We start from the raw sequence: 27,674 nt of genomic DNA, 5'->3' as shown, positions 1-27,674 counted from the left end.
TCCTCCTCCTCCTCCTCCTCCTCCCTCCTGACGGGTAGGTTACGTTACCTGGTCTCTAGCTCGGGCTGGATCTAATCCCGCAGCCGCCGCCGGCTCCTCTCCCTGCCGCGGGGGTGACTGGGGTAATTAATTTATTTATTTCCCATGAGGTGTCCTCGGCAGCGGAGCAGCGGCGGCAGCAAAGCGAGAACCGCGTTGCCGCATCTGCCGTCATCAGGAAGGGGCCTGCAAGAAGCGCTGATGTCATAGCTCTGTGGTCGAGATGACCTTGGGGAGGGTGGCTCTGGATGGACCCTCAGCTGCAGCATGCCAGCTGCAGCATCAGTTGCCCTGCTCTGGGCTGCTCTGAGCCCGACAATGCTGGCATTATCGTCTCCAAACATTGCCGGCTCAGTTAGTGGTTGTGTACGGAGCTCCCGGTGTGGCTGGTACCAGAGCTGGGAAAATGCTCCTTCTCCATCGTTCTCTTTACTCGACCTCTGCTAGCACACAGCGGACTCAAGGTCCTTGAAAGAAATGATCTGGAGAGTCTCCCTGGTGAGAGCAGTTGTCCCAAGAGAAGAGTTCTTTGTGCCCACAGAGACCTACCTCTGTGTCCTGGGTTCGTGGTTGCTGAAGTGGTCCCTACAAGATGCCGGAGAAATTTTACAAGGGGCCAAGAAGATGCCCTGTTCACATTTCAGAGACCAGAGTGCCCCCTGGTACCCCTGCGAGGGCACATTACCTCTCAAGCCTGCAGGGACGGAGGACTGACATGGGTTCTCCACTGCTTTTCCAGTCAGGTGGATAGAAAAACAAGCCAAAAAAGGGTAACATTTAGAGACAGCTGTTTTTCCTGATGCCAGCCTGATCTTTCAGTAAAGGAGTCTTACTGAAATTATTATTGAAAGCTGTTTTGTGAAAAAGAAAGAAACTGAAGGAAGCTGACGCCTCATGGAGGTGTCCATTGTTGTTTCATTGGTCTCTATAATAATCACTTGTGTTTCCATAGTGACATCCATCTGTGGCTCTCAAGTTACTTATCAAATAGTAATGAAGTAGGTGCTTGCAGCTTCCATTGTAGGAATAGAGCCATAAACTTAACAGTACACCAATCGAGCCAACAAAATATTGCCTCAGCTCTGTTGGGATGAATCATGATATGAAAGTCTTCAAGACAGAAGGATGTAGACATATTTAAAGGAAGCAGAAAACAGGCAAATAGTTCAATAAAAGTGGTAAATGCTTTTAAGTACAAATATTAAATATAGGAATAAAAGTGATTCCCTTCTTATTTTTAAAGACAGCTCTCTCCTTCCATTATTATCTGCTATCCTTGAGAATACATGCTGAATATCTACTCCTTCCATCCACCTGGTGGAATAAATTCAGAGAAGAAATTATACTCCAGATGTTTGTATTATTTGTGCAATTTATTATAGAACTGTAACCCCATGTATCTATAAGGGCCCAGCTAGCTTAGTTTGCAACATAGTGTTTACAATGTAAGTGGTTTCAGAGCAAAGCTGCTCATCATTTTGTATAGGCAAACTGGCCTGAGGTTATGATTTTCTTTTATGACAGCAGTAAGTCATTCTGGTGAATGAAATCAACCTTATTTTATTTATATGATGGAGATGTGGAATAGCCTAAATATCAACTGTGGTTTTAATGGGACGTCTTCATGGATGGTGGAAAACTAAATTCATGTGTTTTATGGATAGGAAAACTTTGGATTATGTAGTGATACAACTGATTTGAACAGGTATTTTAGACGTAAAGGGGGAGACTTTGAAATGTTACAGAGGGAAATATCAAAGAAACAAGAGTGGAGTTAAACATCGTGGCTCTGCAGCTGCAGTGGAGAGAGGTGGAATTCTGTTTCAGCAATTTTCAGTGTAAATCATTAATAGTATATAAAAAAAGTCTCCTTCCAGCTCTTTAACCTAATTCCATCTTTCATTTCTCTGGAGTATATGCTGGATTTAAGCTCACTCAGCTCTTGCTATGGCAAAATCCTCATTCTAAAATCCAGGTTTTGTGGAGGCAGGAGATCCTTTGGGCAGCCTTAAAGGAGATGCTGTTATTTATAGACAGACAAGTTAAGGGGAAGATCACTTCTCCTTGAAACACAAACTGATGTTTTTAAAAATGTTTTTATTTCATTACTCATCTTTCTTGGATTTGGTTTGCTATGTCATACTTCATACTATGTCTATACATACATATATATATATATTTCTGGCACCCATTTTTTTTCTTCATTTTAGAAAAAAGTCCTCTTTGGTATCCTTTGTTTCTTAAGTAAGTTATTTTGCCCTATTTTTACAATGACCAGGTGATTTTGCTTCCAGTAATTGGATATTATTGGAGCCCTTCCAGTTCAAGAAAAGACTACTGCTCACCTGCTTTGGGTTTTTTTTAGTTTTTTTGTTTGTTTGTGTTTTTTGTTTTGTTTTGGTTTTTTTTTTTTTTCCTATTACAATATCACAGGATGATTGTGAAGTGTTGACTTTTTCTTGAGTAGATGTTTGCTTTAGCAAAGATGGTGTCTGAATATAATTTTTAATTAATTGTATCCCTTACACCATTTGCCAGAGTTACGGCTGTCCATTTTCTTATACAAGGATGAAGAAAAGAAGAATGTTCTTGGGCTATGCTAATCATCTCTGCTGTTAAATGAATTTTATGTTTCAAGGTTGGTATGATTATGAAAATGTAGTTAACTTTTGAATTTTATTTAAAAAGGCTCGGCTTATAGCCATTGATCATTATTAGAGAACGTTAGCAGTTTCTGTGTCTGTTCATGTAATCTACGTGGCCTAATGTTTGCAAAGTACCAAGGAGGAGCTTGGATGGGAAAATAGAACCTCATTGACCAACTGGTTAATGTGTCAAATGAAAGTAAGAAACAGCCTGTGTCTCCCTCATATGCATCTCAGTCCAAACCTGCATTCCTTGACTTGCATGTATCTCTGAGCTGTTGTGCCAACTTTCATAATTTTATTGTGAATCTTGGAACATTTGAAGAAAAATTTGCTGTATTCAAAGAAAACTATTTGGGCTACAGGAGTAATGAGATAATACTCCATGATGTGAGGAATAGAGGATGTTGGATAAACTGACTGGGGAGCTCTATTTGGCTTACAATCTATCATTTCCAGTATTTCTCATAGCTCTTGTTCTTATAGTCAAGCAATCAAAATAATATTAAACTTTTATTGAAGAGCAGATGTCTAGCTAACCTGGTCATGGTGGCTGAGAAACTATAAAGAGTCTCATTTTGGGTTTTTTTCCATGCAATCTCAAAATTTTTAATTCATAATATTTGTGTCTGGTGGTGGTGATGGTGGGGATTCATCATAATCATCTTGTTGTTTTGTTGATTGTATTTCTAATTTTATTTTATTTTATGCAGTGTCTTTGAGCAGTTACTTTATTTGTTATCTTCAAGGTCAAGCGCCCATTTACATGCTAACATTTTTTTGTGTTTGGAACACAGTGCTTTCGTGTCTCATGACACTTACTGGAATATGTAATCAGAGATGTGCATTAAGAGCATTTGCTGGTAATATTGAATAAGCATTTCCAAAAAGATACTAACGTAGATAAGGCAATTAAAAAAGTTACCAAAAATGAAGGAGAAATTTAATGGAAAAGAATGGGGCCTTAGCATGATATACTCTTTTCCTTTGTGGCTGTAAGACTTAAGTTATTAATGTTACTTCACAAAATCAGGAAGCACTAGATAACAAACTTAAGCCTGATTTATTTTTTTTTTTAAATTAGATGTTGATTCATTTTCTTTTAACTTGGTGTCATGATTATTGAATGTAAAGTGTTGAATGTATTTCAGTTCCACCCGATGAGAAAGCAGTGCTCTGAATAATAGAATAAATCGTATAGAAATGGCTAGAAACTGTAGATTGTAAGAACTCTTGTTCCTACAGTCAGGTATTGACAAAACTGTGGAAAGCCCAAACATTGTAGAAGGAAATATTTTTCAGAATAGATGGATTTGACATTCTTTTCATAGGGTTACTATGAAATATCATGACAGCATCTGATTTTAATAGTTAAAGCATAATACTCCATGAACTGCATTTGCCCAAAGGTGCAGGATTGTTTAAACAGTGTTTGCTTTCTCCCAGACTGAATACTTGTACCCCCCAAAATAAGATTTTTTTAGTTGTTTTGACAGCAAGCTTGGTAGTTATTTTGCTTTTGTCTCTCTAAGTTTTTCCAATAGAGGACTCAGCTGTAGGGGATGATCAAGGTGCTGTGGGAACATTCAGAAAGCATGTTGCACAGAAGACAACTCAGAACACCTCCTGTATTTCATGGCTTTTCTTATCTTTATGTATTTTTAAAAGTTCTGACCTTTTAGAATAGCTCATCTTCCCACACCTGCTGGCAGACTCCTGCTGCAGCTTCAGGCATGACCCCTGTGTAGTGCCCTCCTATCATAGGGACTCAGTGACAACAAACTGTTGGCAGCGCTCCCAAGTTTGGCACTTAGGGACAGCACATATGACAAAGAGTTGTAATGGTGTTTGAAATGTGTTTGGCATCGAAGAACTTCAGCCATTTGTTGTCACTATGGTGGCAGTAATGACAATGGAATGATGTATGTTGCTTTTTGCATGTGTTCCGTGCAATAGAAATTAGTAAAATCAGTCACAAAACAACACTACATCATGCCAAAAGATAGAAATTATTTTTTTCTTATAGAAATAGATTAATTAAGATTTTAGCGTTGATGCTTGTCAGTCATCACTTAGACACTTTTGCAGTCTATGGTACAAGCAAAAAGGAGACAAAAAAGATGAAAACTCAGTTTGTCTCTTGTATTAGTTTCAAACTCATAGTGTCAACTTCAGACTTGTACTTCTCAGGGCTTGGTTTCTGAATTAATGAAATAAAAAAAATACATATTTTATAATACTAAAAATGTGAAGAAACAAATAAGAAAGAAGTTACCATTTCTGTGCTGACAAAAATGTCAAAAGCATACATGCAATGTGCTTGATTTTTTTAAAACAATATCAGTTCCTACCATAATATATTTGACTAGTATTGCAGATAGAGAAACGTGCTCACTTTCAGCATAAGCTTTTGAAATCAATTGTATTAGAGTGGGGTTTTTAGCGTTATAAATGAAGTTTTTTTTTTTTTTTTTTTTTTTAATCTCTAGAATAATAATATAAATACTTGGTGGTGAATGTTTGAATTTTTAAAGTGACATAGGACTGTGTTCAAACTACCAACTGTAACAGCTTGGTTTCTGAGAGACATAGCTGCTTTTCTCTGCTGACCTTATTGAGAGATGGAAATTGGAAACCTTAAAATGTAGGACAGACATCTCAACCGTTTGCAGTGCCATTGAATTAAAATGCTGCAGGAGTTGTGATTACTAAATTGAGCTCCTATAGTTTGCATTCTTAATATGGCCCTCAGGGCAGGTTCAAAAAAGAAAGAAAAAAGAACAACTTAATGATGCAAATAAACTACCCATGGGAATGTAAGTGCCTGATTTCTTAACAATTGGAATTTTACATGTTAAATTCCTCGACAATTCTGCCTTTGCTGAGTACCTTTCCACTGAACACATCTTTCTAGAAGTTAACTGCTTTTATTCCAGGGATGGATTTGGGTCTGAAACTGGATACTGGACCCTGTGTTCTTAAAAATGTCTCCTGATGATGTTAGAAATGGAAACTGGTAAGCTGTAAACTGCAGACTGGAACTGAAAACTGCTTTCAGAGGTAGAAAAAAAATGTGCCTGGGACAGAGACTCAAGCTGGCAGAGGAAGGCATGCATCTGGGAGCAGGTGGAGAGAACAGAATACACTGTGGAGGGAAATTGGTGCTGGAAGCTGAAGAAGGCAATGGGCCTATCATCCTATTACTCAACCCTTTTAAAGATGTACATCTTTATAATAATTTGCACATAGTGTTAAACTAAAGGCTTCCTTTGTGCCCTGAGGAATTTATAGGATCTCTGCTCATTGTATCACACAGGGGTCCTAACTTGCTGTCTTCCATTAGGCAGCCTCTTTCCCTTCTTCTCAACAACACTACAAAAGGTGAATCAGGAGACTCTCAATAGCCCATGTTTAGAAGCCACAACACCAAATTTTATCAAGAAGTGAAAAATGCTTGTGTATTTTGCGGCCTCTGGCTTGTAGATTTAAGGTAAATGAGTAGAAAAGAATATGCCATAATAGCCTATATTTACAAAGCATGAAATATGCATTGCATTTGTGAAGAATAAGAAAAAAGAAGATCCTGTTTTCTTGTGCAGAAATAATTACGTTGGCTAGAGGCATAAGGTAGTTTTTCTTCTCATGTTTTCCTGATGCAGTTATCCAAACATATGTTTTGATGTAGTTACGCTGGATATGAGAGTGCTTTATTTTGATTTAGCTTATTTCCTCATTCATACATAACACTAGAGCATTATGAGAGCTCTGCATGGCCTGTCTCTATTTTAACTATATTATAATAATGAAAGAGGTTTATAAGCAAAGCAAATGAATATAAGGGCCAAACTCATATGAGGTAGAGAAATCCAGGAAGAGCATTTAAAAGTGAGACCTAAAAACTGTGGTGTTTTCGCTCAGTCAAAGTATATGTGAGTGTTGCTTGATTGGCATTTCCTCTGTTTCTGTGACTCCAGGTCCAAACCTGATCTCCCTTCCTCTTGTGCAGTTCCACTGGGTTAAAAGGGTTTACCGATGGGTTACACCCAGTACTGGCTGAAGAGGCTCTTTTGACTGCTTCTCAAGATTCAGTTAGTTAGTCTTTTGGATCACATGCTTTGACTTGCCTGATTGGTTTAAATGGAAATAATTTCTCATAATGATTACCAGAATGATTAATCTGTTTCCAGACAAATACTTTCATGTGTCCATCTTCTCTGTCCTTCTCTTCCTCTTCTTCTTTCTATGAAAGCATTTTCCTTCTCCCTATTTATTAGAATAAAAAACCCCCACAAGGTAAAAAGACCAAGTTACACTTCTGCTCTGCTCATCCTACCAGCATACTGGGTTTTCCACACTAAAACTGGAAACTGTCAGACATGCTCACTTGCAGGACAGCTTTTATATGGCATAGATGATGCTCCTCCATAGTAACCAGTATTTATGTGGTTTTAATGCTATTTTTAATCTTTAGAGTTACAAATGTTTACATTCTTTACCTTTCTGGTTTTAAATTATGGTTTTCAGGTGTTATGATTAGGGTAAAGAAAAAATGTAGCCTCAGAAAAATGACAAATGATGAAGATGAAAAGAGTAGAAGGGAAAGAGACATTGACCTGAGGAGATATTATTTTGAAGAATTTCACAGAGGCAAATACCTTCAAGCTAGCAGAAGTGGAATAATGTGTCAATGTATCATTCCTCAGGGGCCAGTGTTGGGACCAGTGCTGTTTAACATCTTTTTTGGTGATACAGACAGTGGTATTGAGTGCACCCTCAGCAAGTTTGCCAACGACACCAAGCTGTGTGGTGCAGTCAACACACTGGAGGGAAGGGATGCCATCCAGAGGGACCTTGACAGGTTTGAGAGGTGGGCCTGTGCAAACCTCATGAAGTTCAGCAAGGCCAAGTGCAAGGTCCTGTACATGGATAGACACAATCCCAAGCACAAATACAGTCCTGCGGAGAAGGATCTGGGAGTGTTGGTGGATAGAAAACTGGCTATGGGCCAGCAATGTGGTCTCACAGCCCAGAAAACCAACCGTCTCTCAGGCTGTGTCAAGAGAAGTGTGGCTAGCAGGTTGAGGGAGAAGATTCTCCCCTTCTACTCTGCTCTTGTGAGACCCCACCTGCAGTGCTGTGTCCAGCTCTGGGACCCCCAACACAAGAAGGACATGAACCTGCTTCAGTGGGTCCAGAGGAGGCCACAAAGGTGATCAGGGGGCTGGAGCACCTCCCTTATCGGGACAGGCTGAGAGAGTAGTGGTTGTTTAGCTTCAGGAAGAAAAGACTCTGGAGAGACCTTGTAGTGGCCTTTCAGTACTTAAAGGGGGCTACAGGAGAGATGGGGAGGGTCTCTTTATCAGGGAGTGTATTGATAGGACATGGGGCAATGGTTTTAAACTGAAGGAGGGTAGATTTAGATTAGATATAAGGAAGACATTCTTTACTGTGAGGGTGGTTAGGCACTGGAAAAGGTTGCCCAGAGAGGTGATGGATGGGACTTTGAGCAACCTGGTCTAGTGCAGGTATCCCTGCTCATGGCAGGGGGGTTGACCCTAGATGATCTTTAAGGTCCTTTCCAATCCAAACGGTTGATATGATTCTGTGATTTTTCAGTCAGAATGGTTTTTAGTTGTCTTCAGAGTTTTTAATTAATTTTTTAATTATTTTTGAGAAAGGAGTAGTGAGAATGTTGACTTTTGCTTTTATTATTTCTGTGTGCTAATTGTAGGCCATAGGAAGGTTTTTGTTGTTGATGAATAGTTGTGTTGTCTGATCACCAAATGGGTGTGCTGTTGTGTATACCAGTAGATCCATCAAACAAGATGTCAATAAAAAAATTAATATGAAATATTATATAAAAAATTAACAATCAATTGAGCAATACAATTCTCAAACATTAATATTGCAACCTTGAAAATAAAAGGTGAGTGTTGAGTTTTATAGTCATTGTTTAGCCTGGTGTTTGAGAATATCTTGACATCCAGAAGTACCTTGAATAATGTAAAACACATTCAAAACCGTTACACTCAACAAAGTAAAATTAAATGAAGGCTAAAAATACCATTTAAATTTACTTGAGTAATGATGTCCTGGGACCTCAGTAGGAGCCAAAATGGCTACTCTTTTCATCTTCACCATTTGTCGTTTTTCTGAGGCTACATTTTTTCTTTACTCTAATCATAACACCTGAAAACCACAATTAGAAATGTAAAGAATGTAAACATTTGTAACTCTAAAGATAAAAAATAGCATTAAAACCACATAAATAGTATGGATTTGTTCAGGTGCGTTAGCAGTGTGTGGGCAAGAGGGAGATTGTTCCTCACTTACAGCTTGTACAGCACCAGAAAGCCCCATGCCAGCCTGCAGTCCGCTAGCACATTCCTGTGTGTGTTTGTTAAGTTGATCTGCACATGCGCAGGCGACTCCCTCTCACATGTGCCATGAAACAGGAGCTCTGACATGTGAAATGAAATATGTCTTGTGTACGTGGCTGTGTCCAGTAGCACCCAAATGCCTACAGGAGTGTTGATCTAGCTGATGGTTTCCACCTCAGAATTATTTTTGTGATTAAAATATAATACTGGCTTCCACCCTTATGCTTAATACTAAAGCTGATTGTTTTATGCAATCTGGAAAATAGAGTCATACTGTGACCACAGTCTAATAGGATACAAAAGCCTGTCTTTTCCACGACTGAGATAGGTTCTTCTTCTGAACGTGATAGCATAGAAAGGTATTAATGAAACAAGATGTTCTTGCCTAGGTAATCGACTAGCACTTCTGGATATACTTTAGCTTTGCTGAAATATCATATATCTAAAATGATGACTTAAATCTTCTTGTTCTCAATGTAAGTGCATTTTAACTGAGGCCATGATATTATTTTTCCTGTAGCTATTTCCTGAAAAATTAGCAAAGCTATTGTAGTTGCCATGTTCAAACTTGCTTTTAATTTGCTATGCCTAAATTGCTAGTCTAATAGAATAGGATTCTTACAGAATACTGAATGATATGTTTTACTGAGGATCCAGAATATGCTTTTAACCTTAGTAAGGTAGTTACAAATTTTTAAATTAAAAAAAAAAAAAAATACAAACCCCACAACAGTTTTCATATGCAGCACAATAGTCTTGTGAAACCTAAATTATCCACCTAAATTAGTATCTTTAATTTCAGTGTTACTAGGTCCTGGGTAAGGAGCTTGTTATCTCTTAATAACAGAACTTAAATCTTACTTTTAAATCAATCCTCTCTTCTAAGTAACACTCTTACAGGATGAAATAAGAAGTTATAAATGTATGCTGAACAGCCTATAAGTACTTTGAACAGCAGTTACAGTTATTTTATAAGCAGAGAATCTTGCATTCTGGTGTAGTCTCAAGGAAGCTTCCTATTATGACAACTGAATATACCTAAGTGAGTAGATAGTCTTCTAGTAGAAATAATTGTGTGTATATATCTATATCTATCTATCTATATATATAATCTATATCTATATCTATATCTATATCTATATCTATATCTATATCTATATCATCTATATCTATATCTATATCTATATCTATATCTATATCTATATCTATATCTATATCTATGTACAAATACACAAGGTGATACAAAAATAGGAAGAAATATGCAACATGCTGCATACTAGGAGATGAAGTGGGGAAATGAAGAAAGCACTTGAAGAAGGAGTGCGGGTATATAGGTTAGATGTTTCAGGAAGTTTTAGTGTGGCAGTATGGTATTTACAGACTATATTGATCTGCCATGAGTACCATATATACATGTAGATGTATTTTCCATATGATCCTTTTGTCTCTTTTGGAATACTTCTATGACCAGGTTCATAGAAGGTGTAGTGGATACTGATGAATAAAAAGAGTGTTTCATACAAGGAGAAGAGTGTGAAAGAAAGCATGGGACTGAAGGAGCGGAACCTGCATGTTGGCGGTACAGGAGTGTGAGGGGATGTAGAATCTGGACCCAGTAAGAAAACAAAGAGATTGAATTCTTGGAGAAGACGTTTCCCTGCCATTGCTTTGACTTAGCACATGAACTGTCAGAACCAAATGGTTGATTCTTTAGTCAGCATTTAATAGCAAATTTAGGCCCCTAAAGAATGAAGGACTCCTGTAATCAAGGAATTTTTAACTTATCCAACCAAAGCAGAACAGGTTCTGTTTTCCAGCGCCAAGTGGCTAAGGTTGTTGGCTTCATAGCTATTCTTGCTGTTCTAAAAGGGAGTTTGAACTGTTTGGTCAATCTCTGCTGGGTTCATTAACTTTGTGTGTTTGTTTCTGTTACCCCATTGAGAAGGGAATGGCTTGTATTTGTGTTCCTAAAAGATTGGACCTGAATTATTTAACCAAACCCCACTGAGCATGGGACTTTTTGTAACTGGTTGAAGCCATGCTCCCAGGGTCATTTTCATCTGCTCCTCTGACCTTGCCAGAGGGAATCCCTGTTTATTTCTTCATTTGGTAGAACTGTTTATCTGGGCCCTACTGAGGACAGATATGTGCTGCCTACTTTGTGCTGCAAATGGGAACCATAAGAGACTATCGCTTGTAAAGAGAGAAGAGCTTATGTAAGACAGTTTTTGATTATTTCCCCCCCTCCCCTTCAGAGAATTGGTAATTTCTTGTCTTGGAGGGTGTTGCAGTGATTCTTCAAGCAATGGTAGGAGGGCTGATGGTAGCAGTGAGAAGATGCAAGGTCTTGAAGATAGAGAAAGAAGGAAAAGTACATCATATAAGCTGTCAGGCTGTTGGGCTTTAATTCTCAGGCAGTCAAGCAATGCACTGACTCATTTTCTGCCCTGTTTTTGAGGAAAGCCGTAGTAGCATGAACTACCTAAAAAACCTCCGTGCCTCAAAGTGGAGGGAATGCAGAGTATTGTTGGAGCACTATCTTTAACTTCAATCCTAAATTGCAGCAGCATAAGTGTTAGAGCAGAGTGAACAGTTCCGTTGGGGCTCATGGGCTGACTTTTGAGAGGTGGTTTGTGCTAGTGTTAGGGTGACCATCTGTAAAAACATCGCACGTGCACAAAATAGCTGCTGTAGAGTTACAGTGAACCTGTACATTGATCTGAATCTTTTACCTGTGGTAGCTAGAAGTGGTGTATTTATCTCAGGTCAACACACTCAGGGTGGCTTAAAGAAGCTGTTCAGTCCAGAGAGCAGAAAAGTGAGCTGTAAGGGAAAGGTGCTGGCCATTGCGGTATTCAGACCAGCTGGGAGTTGCACAAAATTTATCTATCTCCTGAGAAGCCTCAGTTGGCAGGATTTGTGTGGATTTCTGCCCATAAAAATAAACCTGCTTTACCCTGGTAGAAACTACAGCCAAGAGTTGATCCCTCAGGGGTGAAAACTTCTGCCAGCACAGCTGCCCCTCTAGGCAAAGTAGAAAGATATTGTGCTACACCCTTTAATCACTATAGGTTATATCTCCTTCTTGTCTTGAAATAAAATTACTTCATCAGTTGCTGAATATTTTTATCATTGTGCTTATTTGTTACAGCAATATATATCCAACTGTCATGTTCCAACTATAATGTATACCTGCATTTATTGCTTACTTGTTTTAAATACCTCCTTTAATCATTGTCCAAATCTGGCTGAAAAGCTGTGTGTACCTCCAACAAATATAAAATGCTTAGCAATTATGTATCTATACATAAATCATAAACTTTCGAGCTGGAGACCATCTTGCATTTTCTTGCAGGCTGGAAACAAATGGTTTTTGCTTAACATAATAATTATGCAGCTACAGAGATATGCTAAGTTGAAGCTAAGAATTGAAGGCTTTCACAAGATGTATACCACTGAAAATTAAGATGCCAGTAAAGGCAGTAGTATCACTCCATTCAAGCTCATTTTCCTTTTCGCTTATATTTTTCAATGTCCTCATAGCATCTTCTCCTTTCTGAAGAACATCCTTTATTTTCTAATACTCAGTAAGTCTCAAGTACACACTCAGTTCCACTGAATTAGGCATACATATGTTATCTGATCTGACTAGAAAAAGATATTTTTCTACTCTAAAAAATACTGTTGCCCACAAATAATTTATGAAAGACAAAGTGATTTTTTAAAGAATCTAAAGTGATCTGAGTAAAACAGAAAAAATGCAAGCACATATTAGTGACAAACATTTTTTTTTTTCATAAGCTACTGCAGTGTTTTAAAAAAGTAAGAATAGTAGTAGCCAAGTTTATACTTCTTTATGTAAGGCATTAGGTGATATTCAAATAATCACAGTTTAACTCTGCCCTGATAGAGTAGCCTTAAAAATAATTTTGTAGCTATTGTGTTCTTCTATTTTGTCTATGATTATCTACATATATTCATATAGATATATTTAAATACAAGATAGTGAGGATGACTGAAAGGAAATCAAGGCACCAGGGGAAACATTAAATATCAGTCTCGTGGTGAACAAGCCTTAAGTCAGTTATGCAATAGTTTTTCCTTACCCTGGACTTCGTACACTGGTATGGTTTTGAGTTACTATAGCTGTTAGGACAAGGGGGATGAGGCTGCCAGCCTTCGAGGTTGGGGGATTAGAGAGGAAGAGTGGAGGGAGGGCAGTGAGCATTCCTGTGGAGCAGGCTGAAACAGCAGTCACCATTGGGGAGGGCTGGCAGACTAAGGGACTGGCTGGCGAAGCATGTGTTTTCTCGAGTGCCATTGCGGTGAGCGCTGAAGTACAGGTGGTGGGAAGGATACTTAAGGATAATTAGCCCTGTGTGTTTGCAGTTTGTGCACAGGCAGTTTTTAACCAACCAGCATGTCTGGCTCATTCTGATGACTGGTGTAAAGAGGAGAGAGTTACTGCCATTTTGGAGACGTGGAAAATCTCTGTTTCACATTGCCCAGGTACAGCAGGTCTGGCCCTGCTATTGTCCATCATGGTTCCTTATGGTCTTCTCCGTTCACTCCTCACTTCCTTGATACTAACCACTGCAAAAGAGTGCTTACAGGAGAATCAGGCAAGAACCATCCCAAAAGGCTGCGTGTTGTGCAATGTGATGTGCAACATACCTTCCAGATTTGCATTTTCTTCATACCTAACACACTCAGACTTGTGCACTGTCACACCCTATGGCATACCTTATTACTCAAGCTCTTGTGTATCTGCAGTTATCTAAGCCAACGAAACTTCAGACCTGAAATTCTCAGAGAAGATTTTTAAATTAATTTTTTTTTTTTTTTTTTTTTTTTTTTTTTTTTTCCCCTGCCAATTGATCTATTGTGAAATTCTTGAGCTTATTCAAAAAGTGTTGGCAGTATCTCTGTCAAACACTATTTTTCTGGTCAGTTGTGAGCAGTCCCCGCTGAATATTCTGTATATGCATCATCAGAGACAGCCCTAGCTATTTTGTTGCCTTGAGTAAAATATATCCTACTGCCTCTACTCCAGCATTTGCAAGAAATAGTATTTAATACCATGCGTTTTTATAGAATTTTAGAATGCCACGTATTCAGCTATTATGAAATACACTGTCACACAATTTCAGAAAAATATGAGACAAAGTATTTTAGCATTCAAAGAATTAATGTCTTATTAGCAATTTAATCAGTGCAGTCACAAATTGGCTCTAAAAACGCTGCCTCTCCAATTCTGCAGCTCTGGGCAACTGTCCAGTCTTTACATAAGGAAAGATGCCCTCTCTGTTGTTTTGCAAGACACTGAACAGTTTCAAGTTTTAATTGAATGGTTTATGCAATGACTTAGTTGAGTAAATTGTGAATTAAAATTGCATGTATGAAATTAATCACTGATTTTTGTCTCAGAAGACAGAGATTTGCTATGTAAGACATGACTTGAAGATTTACTTTCAAAAAGGATTGTACTCGTTTTCTGTAGTATATACATAAAGCATGAGATAGTTTATCCGCACCTTCCATAAATTTTCTTCCATGCATCCACAATAGTCACAAAAATGTTCTTAATGCAACATTCCCAAGTTGCACATTTTACAAACACCGCAACAAAATTTGGGCATTGCAGCAAATGCTTTTCAGAGACTCATTACTCAGCCAAACAACACATTTTTCTCAGCAACACAGAAAAGATTGCAAAATCTCAGATTTCAACACTATACTGTTAAGCTGTGGATCTATTTCAAAGAAGATGGAAGCAACATTTTTAGAATCTAGAACACATATTTTTCACTTTCTTAGTTGTTAAGAGTTAAATAAACGAAGAGGAAAACCCTCCTCCTACCTACTCCAAAATACTTAAGATTTAAAAACATTGGACTGGAAGAAGGAACTGTGTTATTATTTTCAGTCCCCTGCAATACAAGAAACTGTATTATGAACATATAGTGCTGGGTTCATCCAAATGCAGAGTTCAGTAGCATAGATATCTATAAGTGAGCAACTTATCTAGATTCACTCTATATAATGGAGAGATATAAGCACTTGCAGGCCACATATCATTTCATCATAGCTTAGATGTCTAAAACAGGTCAGTGAGAGATGTCCCAGAAGTTCATTTCTGCCCATTGACTATAAGTGGAATCTAGATATCCAGGGCACATACAGATGTCAGCAGTGTTGATGTCTAAACATGGTTGTGATGAATCCCTCCCTTAAATCAGAAAAGGTCACAAATTGTGTGTAAGCCATAGAATATCTTGCAGAGCTTTATTACAACTTAAATCTTCCCTAAAGTGTGGAAAGCTGAAAGTATATACTAATAGGAGAAACAGGAGCAGTGGAGATTGTCACACAGTATCTGAGGTTTTACAGGGGATTAGACCAAAAAGAAAAAATTCACACCAACAGAAAACAGTTTGTGACCAAACCTCCATTGTTAGAACAATCTGCTATATGGCTTTAAGTACTATTGTCACTGCTAACATAAAGCATTCTTTCAAGAAAATCAATACCCTTGGATTGTGACTGAAGGAGGAATTAACAATCTCACTTGGCTCTGTATGAAAGAGATTATTTTTTTAAGTGTCTATTAATAAACAGATATACTGAAACAGATGTTAGTGAATAGCAAACCTGAGCTGAAGTTCAGATCAGCATCCAGGCAAAATGGTTATGGTGAACTTCAATTTTAGCAGTCTAAGCTCATGATCCTGAAAGAAAACCTCGGCCTCTTTCTGGTGTCTGGCTCTTTTCCAGGAAGGAATGGTTAAATTTAGGAAGCACGTGCCTACATGTGAGTGGGCACCAAGGTGCAGTAAAGCAACTACATCTAGGCACCTATCTCAGAGGAGCTCTCCAGTATTATATTTTAAAAAACGCTGCCATTATTATTTACAAAACACACTGCCAGGTTAGTCTCATATGGTGAATTGAGTAATAGCCCTCTTGGTATCTATACGTTTTTATAGACAATGGTCCAAGACAGCATTAGCTTTTATTTTTGTTAAGTTCAAGCTGACAGTGAACTGCAGGCCAACTGCCTGCCACTGGTGTGCCAATTAGCTCTGTCACTCACAAGCACACTTTAGCATTAGCTCTGACCTACCTCATACTCAATTCCCTGAATTTAGACGATCAGTCTTGGCGTAGGCACAGATTTAAACCCTTCTGCTTGGTCTCTGAAGTGGATGGACAAAAGGCAGCTGTGGTCCGCCACTGTGATGCCCAGCTGGTGCTGTGCCGTGCTCGCTCCTGTTGACCATGCAGTCAGCGTCCCTGGAGGACAGCTGTGGTCTCACCTTCTAGGGACATTGCAGTGTACCTGCTGTTAATCCCTCTTTCTGTGGCTGTTTTTGGTGGATGCAGAGGTGATTTTCTCTTCCCCTGCCCAGGGCGGGATGGGGATCCTGTGGAAGGAAGGGCCTGCAACCAAAGGGCACGGCAGGGGGGAGCAGCTTTGCTGACACAAGTGAGAAGCTGTACCTGGGACTAAACACAAGTTGTCAAAATCTAACAGAGGGTGTCCAGCACGAACAATACCTTGCTTCCTATTTCTCTCCAATAATAGGAAACACGGTATTGTTGTCACTGCAGGGTCTCCGTCAGAGTTCATCAACCCATGTTTACTTCCTTTTTTATCTTCTTCTTATGTACTTGTGTCAGCAAACATGCTCCCTTCCTGCTGTCGTCTTCAGTGCTGAGGCAAATGCCCCTTGCAAATAGTCCTCCCCACAGTTTGGCATTAGAGGCTTACCTATCACTGCCACATATTATCTTCAATATATTTCATCCTTCCCAAAGGAACCATTTCAGAGTCAAATTAAAGTTTTAGACAGTACAGAGATCAATTAAATGATAATATTTTCTCATGATTAGGCTGGTCTTTTCCTTTAAGCCATTGTCACATTGGGTGTGCTTCCAGCAGCTCTAGAACTCATCTCACTTTTCATGGGAGATTTCCACAGGTCGTAGAAATACAGATCATCATTAGCATCATTCCTTTCAGATAAATTAAGAAATTCATTGAGAGAATTGCTTCTTTCCCTGTGAATATTCAAAGTGGTGAGCAGTGAAAGTAACAGCAGTTTGCTCATAAAATCTATCCCGTAGACTGCCTGAAATTCCCAAACAAAGCACTTCTAAGAGCTTTGAGGCTTTAATATCAGTAGCACAGTGAATATATAGAACAAGAATTTTTTTTTTTTTTGGGGGGGTCAGAATGTTTTTTCTGTTTTATTTGGCCATACAGTTTCATTCCTTCCAGCATTTATTAGGTCAAGGCAAGTATGGTGTGTGAGACTGATGAAAAATAACAATTGTAAGAACACATACACCTTTTTATTTGCTTCTTCAACAGAATAGTTAAGGTCATTTTTGCAATTAAAAAATAAGGGTTTTTGATGCGAACTTGTAAAAACATTTTGCTCAGAATTCTTGAGTGAAGTTATGATCTGGTCTATCTAACTTGCCTTTTAGATATGCATCGACTTTATCATTGGTATTGCAGATAATTCAATTTTTTTCCTATTAAAAAATGGTGAGATTTTGTAAAATTTAAGAAGTAATGGAAAATATTTTTTTGAACTTTGAAGCAAATTCTGCATTATCTCCAGCAAAATACAGCTTTCTAAATAATGTAGTGTCTAGCATTGCTTATTAATACAAAGAAATTTATAATTACTCCATAAAGCCTAATGTGGTATTTTACTATGCCTGTTAATGAAGCAGTCTAAAAAAAATCTAAGTTAATTGCATATTTACTGTTAATTGCTGGACAATTTTGTTCAAATGAGAAAAAAAAAAATTAGACTTTTGCAACATTGTATCTGCATTGAGTGCCTCCAATTTTGCTTTTAAGATTCTGCTTATGATCTTTATAGCATTTTTATTACATTTTTTATTTTGCTGAACAAAATCCCATTAATGCTGATCTTAGCTCACAATATGTTTTAAAAAGCAGGTTCACACCCAGCATCTCATAACGTGCTGAACTCCTGTAGCATTAGGCACAAACTATGTTCAGGTGTCCCCAGATATTATCCCCTATTTTAAAGGCTATAGCATCTAAATAAACTCCTGCATATCAGACAAAGAAGCTGTGGAAGAAACCCTAAACAGACAATGTTCATAAATCAAGGGTGCCCGTCTGTGGGATTGTGTTCTGAATGTTGAGTTTCTCCTTAACCTCCTGCACCTCAGTAATTTGAGATGCTTGTTGATTTGGCAATTGGTCACACAAAACAAACCATCCAGACATCATGTGTGATAATCAGCCAATCAGGTCTCCAAAGAGTCTTTAAATGTTCAAACTGAACAAAGGCTCTGTATCTATCAAGTTCAGATTATTGTCTTGGACAGCAGCTCTCTGCCAGGTAATGTGCTGTTTTTCTATTTCCTTTTAGCTTTACTTAGTAGCAATAGGTAGTTTCAGATTCCTGTGGTAATCCATGCTAAACTAATTGACTAATTAAATGCAAGACAAACCAATGCGCCGGTGCACGTTGCACAGTATTCACTGTTGGCTGTTTAATTATTATCTAGCATAGATTGAAGAAAGAGTGTGAAGCACTTTAAAGAAGAAGTATTTTTACGCTCTGTCTACTCCTAAAAAGCTGTAACAAGGATTAATGACTGAATGGTGACACTCCCCAGTCTTGTCAGGCTTTACAGATTTGATTGATATTTTTTCTTCATATATTTTGCCAACATTTCTTAAAAACTAAAGAGTTTGAAGATTAGTCTGCTAAGGAGAAACTTTAAAGAAAGGGAAACAGTCTTGCTCAGGTCAGATATCAGGACTGATGGATGTGAATCATAAACCAGAGTTAGAGTGAAGGATGTGCTGGAAGTGGTTCTGTGGCTATGTGACTTGGATTGGATTAGAGGAATGATAGGATAGTGATAAAGAGTGCAAGCGAAGTGTCAGAAACACAGCTCTGAAGAACCTCAAGAAGCTCTCAGCTAATATGGAAAAAGATGAATGAGACAGGAGATTTGTAGAAAAGTTGGACATAGCTGAGGCAACAGGCAAGGTACGTGATTGCTGTGGCAGCGTGTGTGGGAATGAAGACTAGAGCCTGGAGCTGACAGGGAGAATTAATCCCATGTGTTCTGAAGTAACATGTAATTATAAATGCAATATCAATTTTACTTACAAGACAAGTCTTCATGATAAACATCTTCTTTTCATAAGGATTTGGGAGGGCAGCAATAACATAATGCCGCTGCGTGATATTCAGCCTTGCTGAGTATTTACAGAGTTGGGTCTTCTGCAGTGCCAGAGACTTTTATAATAAAAAATGAGGGGTTGCTTTAATGTGAGAAAGGTGGGTGTGTATTTCACTGACACAAGTAACTCTCAGTCTTTTGCAACCTCAGAACTTGGTGTTCTATGCCTAGGTTTAGCTTTAGGCACTTAAAAATTATTAGATTCCTTTGACTGAAGCAAGTGCAAAACTAATTTCCAATTCTGTTTTTCATGTATAAGAATCCCTCTAATATCTGCAAGCAACCTAAACAGTTTTGCCAGTAGTTAATGCACTCGCAGTTTTACAATGGCCAATTATACATAATTTTGGAGAAAAGTTAACTGAGTTTATTTCATGGAGATAACCTGCTGATGTTTGGTGCTGTTTTTGTCATCCCTGTTATCAAAGTTTAAAGCTTCAAGGTCTAAATCTTTGCTTACTGAGTTCAAAACAGTGCAAAGCTGTCGTTGTTTTCATCAGAGCAGGCTTGGAGGCTGAAATTTTGGCTGTCATCTTCACAGCTCTTCTGACGTCAGAAGCACTTACCACATAGTAAGGCTATGGACTTAAATTGGTCACACTGCAAACAAAAAATTACAAAGCTGGTCAATGGTGACAGTTTTCATGCTTATTTCTGATGGGTATTTTTATACCTTTATATTTTTTTCATTTGTATTTGCTCGTTATATGATTCATAATAAAACTATATAAAATTTTATTCATAAATTATTTATGTAGAAGGATAATATTCGGAACATCAAAAAAAAAGTAATATTTTGTTTTTCACCAGTGTCGGGGACCTTGGTGTATATGTTTGCATAGTCCCATCCTCACGTAGAACTAATGTATTCTAATTCTCCAACAATAAAAACAGTCACTTGCCTGTTAGTAAAAATTGGAGAAGGTAACAAAGGCATTTCTACAGATAGAGAGGTCCCCAAATTCTTACATAAAGGAATCATGTTTGAACAAGTGATTATTCATGATGCAGCGTGCAACCTTGGTGAAGTTTGAATATGAGGAAAATTCCTTTTGCTTTAACTTACTCCCAAAAACCTGTTTTTTCCAATTGTCATACAAAATTGATTTACCAGTACAACTCTCTATCCCCTTAAACAATTAGAAGATGGAAAGAAATTGAGGGGAAGAAAATCAGCATGTCTCTTCTCCCCAAAGTCACAGAGAAAGGAAACGCTGTGCTTGGCCCACATAACAGAGGAAAGCAGGAAAGTGAAAGATGTATGTGCAGTGTGGTTACAGGCATTGTAAAACAATCACTGCATGATGTTTAAACATTGCTTTGTGGTGTTTCCACTGATCTGTTCCATTAATATGTGATGATAATGAATCATGATTGTACTTCACTGAGATGTCGTGGCACGACTGCATACTTTTCTAATTTGTTTTTTTCCTTCCTGTGGATTGCGCGTGGAAAGAAGGGAGAGGAATTACTTGAAGAACATAACCAGAATAGAAGTAATAAAGTTATAATGGTTCTTAGAAGTGGACAAACTTTTCAGCAAAGTTTTATTTCATTTTGTTGATATTATTTTATTAAAGTTAGAAGTGCAGGTTTAAATATAGTCTTGTAGGGAATGTGAAAGAATGGCTTAAAAAAATGTCCCTGGGCAGTGCATATGTGTTGACAAAAGTGTGTGGGGATTAATTTTTTTTTTTCCACTTCTGTAGACATAGCTTGTCTACAACAACTAATTTGAGAAAGAATTATTTCAGTTAAAGAGAGAGATTGAAGCAAGACAAGTGCTTCTTTACTGTTAAAACACTCAATATACAGCATCTCAGTTTAGCTGGCAGTTTCTCCCAGATCTAACGCCTACATGCTCAGATGGTAAGTCTTTAGAGCAGGGAAAAGTGCCATCTGGTGATTAAAACCAATACAAAACTGATGGAATCAACTTCTTGTAGATGACAAATGGAACTGGTCATCAATCTCAAAAAAAATTGCCATTTGTGATGTTTGGTCCTGAAAATCCTGAAAACTGACAAAACATTCAACTATCTCCATCATCAGGTTTCCATTTAAAATTCTATTCTTTCATTATACGACAGCAAATTAATATTGTGTGTTTATCAGCAGTAAATCATAATTTGTGCATTTCTGTAAGCAGAAAAATGTCAGTGTATATGATGTGTGCTGACACAAAAGTTATATACCATATATATGCCAGTTATATAAATTATGAAAACTATAAACATATACTTTGTCCTTTTACATTAGATTTTGAACTCTGATAAAGGGATTGTGATTTACATGGATAGTATATAGTACATGTTATGCGTAAAACAATAAAGTCTGACCTCTGAAGAAACTAGAGAAACAACAATAGGCTAGAATATTAATTCTAAGTATTTTAATAAGTTAAAAAAAAATGATAGTTGATACGTTGCTGATGTGCCTTTATGTGTAGGCCTCAAATTTAAGAACAGAAAGACCACAAAAAAGGAAAAGGGTAGGCTATGAATGTACAGAGAAAGAGGACATAAAAATGGCAATATTTTATTTAGCAAGTTCAGGTCCTTTTTCTGGGTAGAACTGATTTATGTTCTGGTTTGTGATGAGGATGAATTAGTAGCTAAGACAGTAAGGTAAACTCAGTTCTAGCTCACTGCATTTGTTTAAAGACTCATATCTATAAACATTTAGTCTGAATATTCAGAGTACTCTGAATATCTTGTTGTTTTTTATAGAGAATGTTATGCAAAGTTGTAGGGATTTTTTCATCAAGACTCCCTTTAAGAGGCTCATCAGGGTGAAACAATGCTGTAGCATCTAGTAAGAACATGCACAAGTACTAAAATTCTGTGTAAGCACGAGAATTGCTCCTTAAGTTCAAATACTGAAATATTTGTTGATAAGGAAGAAGCTGTAAAACACGCATTCTTGTTCTTAGATTTTCTTTGAAGTCAGTAGGCATTTCAAAAGGGCTAGACTGCATATGTATTTCTGTAAAGTGATCCTTCAGTTTAGAAAAAAAAGCAAATACATAATATAAAAATAGTGTTTAATGAATATTAGACCATATACATTTTTCTAATTCATAATTTGTGTTTAAAAATTATTTACTACACAGATGTGTTTATACACCACCGTTGATATATATCTTTTTCACTTGAAAGCCAAGGCATAAAGAAAAAAGAAGGTCCTACTGAACACTGATGGCTCTGTGTGGGATTGTATAGGTTTCTTTTGCATAAAATTTCTCATAATCCACCAAGAATGAGCTCAAGGTCTCTTGTCATACCCTGTGAAGTTATAACACTTTTTGTACAAAGTGCCAGAGATGATAATACAAAGAAGCAGTATTTCTGAGCCAAATCCTGTTTTGTAGGATTTTGTATATTCAGGTATTTGTTCAGCTTTTCTGTTATTTTATATTAGTGTCATATAATTTAAACCCTGGTGTGAATCTAGCACTACAAATGAATACTGTCCTCTGATATTCCGTGTATGACATGGTATAGAGAACTTTATCTATATTAGACAGTATCTCTATGTTAAGGAGGTAAGACGATATGATAATTCTTCATATTGACATACAATGACTAGCTGGGTCAGGGTGAGTTTGCATAGTGGAATGAAGTCCCTACAGTTGCATTCAGTCACCTTGATAATGAGAAATGGCATAAATGTTTAATTTATTAATTTCTTTCTGCTCAGAAGGTCAAAATGAACTGGTATCTTAATTTGTGTTTCTATAAGTTTTCAAATGAGTTTTTCTTTTTTGTTTTCAAGTAATATTTAATTTGAAATATCAAAAGAACAAAATTAAACTCTAGGTGTCTATACAAAGTTCACAGAATGAATAAAAGATAAATTCAGTTCATTGTAAATTTCAAATAAAACAGCCTAATTTTAATGCAGTTTAACTGTTTTAGAAGTCAACTGATGGTCAAAGCCAATGTTACTGCAAAGCAGAATGAATAAGAGCAATCATCCTTGCAGTGACTGGGACGGATGATGACCTTTTTGCATTTATCATGTGATTAGAAAAGCAAAGAGTTTTCTCCTTCAAGGACAAGAAATCTTAGGCTGTTGGCAGGTATATCAAGTTCTGTTCACAAAATCAGAGAAGGTTACAGCATGCTTTCACCTTATCTTAAACAAAAAATAATTTAAAGAAATGACTAATTAATGTCCAGCATAAACAAATGAACTGAACTATAAATGACTGGACTGTTTAAGGAGTGGATAGACAAGTTAAGAAGTTTGAATTCTGGGACTTGACTGTGGCTTAAAGCCAGGCCTCCGTTGGGAGACTGGTGCTGCATTAGTTAGAATTCCTTCTGGACAGCATGTGCTGCAATAGGAGCTCTACCAACCTGTGGGATGGAACAGCATGTCCCCATCTGTTGCTGGCCAGCTGTCTTGTACATCCCCCTCCTTTTCATGAGATCAGCCTGACAGCAGTAGTTACGCTCTCAAGCCATCATGCAGCTGAACTGCATACATGCATCAAAAAGGGAAGGTGCACTTCTTTGAGGTCATTTGCCTGTCTAGAATTCAGTCCCTGGGTGTGTTGGGCTTTCTAGCTCTGATCCAGAAAAAATACTTGGCATGTGTTTGTGCCACTGAATTGCTGAGGATTATTTTCCTAGAGAGAAGCATATAGTCCTTGTTAGGAGAGATAATGAGATTGTTTATTGAGATTTGTTTTAGGGAGTATTGTTGGAAGAAATGAGTGCTTTCCTGATAAATACCAGTTTGCAATGCTTAGTAGTTAACAAACTATTTTATATTTCCTTAAATTAGCCATTGCCTGATGTCAGGAGAGCTCTCATCACTGTCCCTAAGGGCTAACTCCCACATTTTGAATAATAATTACTCTCCCTTTTTCAAAATGTTTAATTTTGCAATATGTTCAGGAAATACTCTGACAGTGACTGCAAAATGTGACAGTCCGCACAGTGTCTTCTGAAATCTAGACCAGTGGGAGAAGGATGAAATACTAAGAAAACTTTTTAACGTTAGTTTATGCAGGTAAGTAGAAAGGAATACAACTCACGGTGGATTTGCCTTAAAAACCTGCATCATTAAATGATCTATCTACCTGATCATTTCCTTGAGTAGGTCCTCATCCTTGTATTGTGAGAAATAGCAAGTAGTTGTTACCTACTATCCTTCTCTACATCATTTGAGTTTTTACAGTGTCACAGACAGAGCAGCAAGAATCTGTGATTGATGTAATTACATCATCTTTACGTTGACCGGGTAGAGCTTTCTCATGTATTCCAGTTTATTGAGGGTGTCTATCTGTGGTAGCTGTATGAAGTGTTAATTCATTTTTCCATTCTCCCTCATTGCTATCAGATTCATTAAAGCTGGAGCACTGGTTGACAGTAAACCTCAGGTATTTGTGAAAGAAGAGTATGATAGAAAAGAATATTGCAAAAAAGGGATACTCATTAGATAACATACTGTGAACGTTTTTGGTTTGGTCTTTGTGTTTGTTTTGCAGCCTGCACTTCTCTGGGAATGCAGACATGGAGACATGCTGGTGCAGCCTGGGTACCCAGGTTGCTGGTGGAAGGGAGGCCCCTGGCAGGCTGTACACAGCAGCCAGTGCTCCCAGGAGAAGTTAGGAGGGAACTCGAACACATGCCTATGCTGCTGGATAGCCCTTGCCTGAAGACATCCGAATTAGGGTGCCAGGAGAAGTAAAACTGAATCTACATTATAAATGGCAGGTTGATAAAACTTCAGCCCGAGGTCATTATAACTTCAGCTGACAGCCTGATGGTGGTGTGCAACTCAAGCAATCTGTGGTGGTAGTGCACTAGGTCGAGAGAAGGAGGTAGAGAAGGAGGTAAAACTAGAGCAGTTGATCTGGGGGAAAGACTTTTTGAGCCCCTTAGATTTTGTCCCTTTGCACAAAGGGAATAATGTCAGGCATGAAGTGAGGTTAAACCTTGAAACATGCAGCAGAAAGACAAAAGGACTGAGGGGATGTATCTGGGATGAAGAGAACATGGTATACATGACCATACGACATGAAGAAGGCTCCATGAGAGGCCGCCAAAGAACCCTTCTTTTTGCTGATTTCTGGGTTAGAATGTTTGAGATGGGGCTACAAGGAGAATCAGCTCTTTTGGGGCATGGTTATCTGAGTTTAGCTTCTCAAATGCACAATCTTTAAGCTGTGAGAGGGAAAGCCATCTCCCTTCCCCCAGATCGTTTATCACAACCACTCATCTTAAGAGTGCCAGTCGACATTTGAAAAGCTCTCTTTGAATGAGGACAAAATACACCTGAAAATCAGAAGACTAAGCATAGTGTGAGGAGAAAACAGTTTTTCATTTTATGCACCTCATCTGCACAAAACAGGCACTTCAAAATATTGAATATTGAAATACAGAAGAATGGAAAATGGAGAAGAAATCCCATCTAATGACAAATCAGGAATTTTTAAAATGTATTTTAACTAAATTTGGCATTTACAGACATTTTAAATCACTAGTCATAAGCAGAACATCACAGTTCTAAAATACTGGTATAATGAAACAGCCATTCGTGTGCTTTTGGGTGTATGTTTCTGTATCTTAATTGTCTTGAATTCTTTTTTTTTTTTTTTTTTTTGGTAAGACTTTTCAGAGAGTATGAATTGAGTTTAAATATTACAGTGGTACATAAAATTACTGATGTGTCCTCAGTTTTAAATTCCAATTGCATGATTTTTAACTTGGAAATAAGAAAGGTGAACAGGAATGTAACTCCATGGAGTAGGAATTTTTGCTTTACTAATGAACTCTCTTCACATATCATTAGGAAAGTAATTTGTATCAATCAGTATGAAATACACCACTGGAACAAATATTAATAATTTTTGCTTAGTAATTCATCTCTGACTTATGAGGAAGACTTTCTATAATGTATGAAAATATTAAATTGTTAATTACAGTCAATAAAAAAAGCCTTGTGGGATGCATTGCATCCTTCATATAAGACACATTGTTTTCTGTCCCTTAGTAAGTACTTTATTTGCTCAAAATGATCCCATGATATTAATTTTGGACTTGGCAAGAATGTTATGGATCAACAATATGTACTAACATCTGGCTGCACAGTGCAGCTGAATTACTTGTGTGATAACAGTAAGAGAAGAAAATGGCATGCAAATACACATAATTTTAGGCTCAAGAGCCCAGTATTCTTGTGCAATGCTGGTTAAACAGACTGACAAAGTAGAGACAGTTTGAGATCTGTTAATATGAGAAAGTGTAATTAGTTCCAAAATAAATGTTACTGTAATTCGAGCAGTAGATATAAACAGAGGAAAATAGTGCTAGCCCTGTGTGTAATCAAATCACACTGTAAGGGTGATGATTTGCTGGGTATTGTAGAGTTGAAATAGAAGATTTGAAGACAAATTACAGAAGCAAATCCTTCACCAATAGAAGTATTATACATATCACAATGACAGAAATACAGCTTCATTAGTTATTGCAACTGTCCTATCAGCTGAGTCACCAAATTGTTTCTAAAGACTGGGGTAACAGTTGATATCTATTCTTGAGCAGCATTTAATTTCTAGCAGATGTCTGAAGGTCAATTTAACCTTAAGTTCATAGAAAAGTGGATACACATTAATTTCTTTATGTCACTAGGGAAATGCTGTTCTTTAGCTAAACATAAATTCCTCATCTCTCCTTCCCTGATAACCATAACAGTGAAGAAGCTGAAACTGTTTTTCCTTATCTGCAAATACTCAATGAAGAACAATTAATTTTCTTCTCTCTCAGGTAGAATTTTTCTTTTTCTCCTTGCTTTCTTGCATGTTTTGTTTGTCTCTCCCCTTTTTTTCTCTTCCTTCGTCTACACTCATTCACGTTGTCTTCATCCAGTCAAGATACTACTAAACCTGTTTTACCAGATGCCACACAGCCCAGTGTGTGCGTACGTGGTAATAGAAGCCAGTGTCACAAAGAGATGGATGTATTGGCTTTTTATATGAGACATGAAATGTCCACATAAAGTACAGACTATCCTGATGTCTGTATCCTGATGGCCACGTATATGGGGCATCAGACAAAAAAAAGCATTCCTGATGAGTCTGGGGGTAATTTTAAACTGGTGAGGTAGATCTTGGCCTCTGAGGTATCTCAATGTGGTATCTCAAAATGGCAAATAAGAGAGAGGCATGCTTTCACACAAAGGCTTACTTCTACTGTTTCCTCATTTCTTATGAGGACTGTGTCTGAACTTGCTTTCAGAGCATTGCTTGTTTATTTATTCATGGTGAGCACTACAATTTCTGAAATAAGTTGACTCTGTAATGAACTGAAAAGAGAATTTTTCTGAACCTGTAGCATGAGTCAGAACTGCCTAG

At 37.6% G+C, this 27,674-nt stretch overlaps 1 protein-coding gene across 1 annotated transcript in view; it reads left to right on the top strand.

The window, feature by feature from the left end:
- Positions 1-2,586: 2,586 nt before the first annotated feature.
- SLC16A7 (solute carrier family 16 member 7) overlaps positions 2,587-27,674 on the top strand; it is an 80,127-nt gene continuing 55,039 nt past the window's right edge. Inside the window, exon 1 of the mRNA XM_026862351.1 lies at positions 2,587-2,677. The gene's annotated coding sequence lies outside the window, so the exon portion shown is untranslated. The remainder of the gene's footprint in view (positions 2,678-27,674) is intronic.

The sequence above is a fragment of the Athene cunicularia genome (genome assembly GCF_003259725.1).
Source record: "Athene cunicularia isolate RWA chromosome 1 unlocalized genomic scaffold, athCun1 chr1_part2, whole genome shotgun sequence".
NCBI lineage: Eukaryota > Metazoa > Chordata > Aves > Strigiformes > Strigidae > Athene > Athene cunicularia.
This window is presented reverse-complemented; position numbering and strand designations above follow the sequence as displayed.